Below are 2,526 nucleotides of genomic sequence, written 5' to 3'. Positions count from 1 at the left end.
GAGAGCCGCCTCGACAACCTCCTCGACCAGCTCCACGTCGCCAACGAGCCAGCCGTCGACTTAGAGTCGGTTGGCTCCACCAACCTGATGCTCGTCGACTCCGACACGACATCGCTCGACGCATTCCCCACCAACGTGGTGGTCGTTGATGATCCTCTCCCCCGTGCCGACAGCGGCGGCAGCACCATCACGAAGGTGCTCGTCATCACCCATGATGGAGTTTTCGGTGATGGTGCCCGAGACCCGCTCGAGGTAGCGCTGCAAGACCTGTCTGCGCCTATTGCAGAAGACGTCGATGCCGAGACACAGGAGGCACGCCGCATCCAGCTCGTCGAGAGCGCCAAGAAGTTGGCCAGCATGAGACACCTCTCAGAGGCTTACCAGCGCGAGATGGACCGCGCCGTTGGCGGCAAGCCGGCTCCTGGCGGGTCCAGCCGCATCGGCACGGTCCGGCAGCACGGCGCGGCCATTGCCAGCATGTTCGGGGCAGATCGCCCCGTCTATGCCACGCCCAGGGAAAACATACGAGCTGGACAACCTCGAGGGCGACGAGCGTCACCACATGACGGAGTGCGTCCAACGGCTCATCGACGCGGCTGCCGCGCCGAGGCACCCAACCAGTGGATTGACGATCCGCCTCCCCGCCGAGAGCATGGCGCGACATCCCGGACGCCGACTTGTGGCGCCCGCGGACGACGACACAAGGAGCCGGCTGCAAGCCGCAGCCGGACGTACATCACCATCGAGCGCGACCGTGACGGCCGCCCACTGGCGGTGGAACAACCAGGCAACTACCAGCCTCCCCCGCGCAGAAAAGGACGCGTCTCCCCGCCGCCTGTTGACCACCCGACACTCGGCGACCGCCTTGGCCCCCGAGAAGGAGTCGGGGAAAATGATGCCCGCCACCGGATCTACCGCCTCAACCGATCCCTGGTGCTAGAAGAAGAAGACGTGCTAGGCCCGCCCTGTTTCGGCCCCCGCATCCGTGACGAGCCCTTCCCCAAAGGGTTCACCCTCCCAAGAGATACGCCCAAGTACACCGGCTCCGTGAAGCCGGAAGACTGGCTGGTCGACTACTCCACAGCCGTCAGCATTGCAAACGGCAACAAGCGTGTTGCCGTGAAGTATGTTCCCCTCATGCTCCAGGGCACCGCCCGGACATGGCTGAATAGCCTGAAGCCCCACAGCATCAATAGCTGGGTTGATTTCAGCGAAGCCTTCATCCGCAACTTCACCAGCACATACAAGCGGCCGCCCAAGCCTCGCCAACTCTCCTTGTGTGTTCAAGGCCCCAACGAATCGACTCGCGACTACCTCACGCATTGGGCCGAGCCGCGCAACTCTTGCGAAGGCGTGCACGAGGTGCAGGACATTGAGTACTTCACAGCCGGGTGTAGAGAAGGCACCCTGCTCAAGCACAAGCTCCTCTGCGATGAGCCGGCAACCCTCGACGAGCTACTGATCATAGCAGACAAGTATGCCACGGCCGACTCCTCCATGAAGACAGAGATTCAAGTTGATGCATCCGGTAAGGTGGCTCCTCAAGCTCCACGAACTCCGGCTGGTGATACCAGTCGGCGCCACCAGCAGAACGACAACAAGCACAAAGCACCACAGCCGGCTTCCACCAGCCGGTAGGTGGCGACAATCGAAGACCAGCAATCGGAAGGGCATCCTGCTCCCAAGCGTCAGAAGGGTGGCAAGCTAAATTGGTTGCCCGCCTTCTCCTATGAGCAAACTCTTGATGCCCCCTGCAAATTCCATAGCGGCGCGAAGCCGTCCAACCACACCACTCGGAAGTGCCACTGGCTCACGCGAATTTCCAAGGGCGAAGGACTGCTACCTCCGCTGCCTGCTGGCTAAGCACCCCCGCCTCCTCAGGAGCCGGCGGCCCGCCCAGCAGCCGGCGCCATTCAAGATGAATTCCCTGAAGAGCATGGAGCTTATGTTATCTTCACCAGCCAGGTTGATGATAGGCGCAGCCAGCGTCAACAGTCCCGAGAGGTGAATGCCGTAGCCATTAAAGCCCTAGAGTTCATGCATTGGTGAGAGAAGCCAATCAGTTGGAGCCAAGCTGACACCCAGAAGTAATGCCTTCTCTGGGTTCTTACGCTTTGGTGTTGGACGCAACCTTTGCTACGGAGAGGTGAGCTACTCATTTCTCCCGAATACTGATAGATGGTGGCAGCAGCATCAACATCCTGTACCATGATACCATGGAGAAATTGAAGATCAAACACAAGCACCTCCTGCCCAGTCGGACTGTCTTCCATGGCATAGTTCCTGGCCTTTCTCACTCACCAATCGGCAAGATCAAGATAGATGTCCTCTTCGGAGACAAAGATCATTTCCGCCGAGAGCCCATCTGGTTTGAGGTAGTTGACCTGGAAAGCCCGTACCACGCACTGCTTCGCCGACCCGCCTTGGCCAAGTTCATGGCGGTGCCACACTACGCCTACCTCAAGATGAAGATGCCAAGCGCCAAGGGAGTCATTACCATCTTCGAAGATTATCAGAAGTCGTCCG

The sequence above is a fragment of the Aegilops tauschii genome, chromosome 2 (assembly GCF_002575655.3).
Source record: "Aegilops tauschii subsp. strangulata cultivar AL8/78 chromosome 2, Aet v6.0, whole genome shotgun sequence".
Classification (NCBI taxonomy): Eukaryota; Viridiplantae; Streptophyta; class Magnoliopsida; order Poales; family Poaceae; genus Aegilops; species Aegilops tauschii.
The sequence above is the reverse complement of the archived record's forward strand: the minus strand, read 5'-3'. Positions refer to the sequence as shown.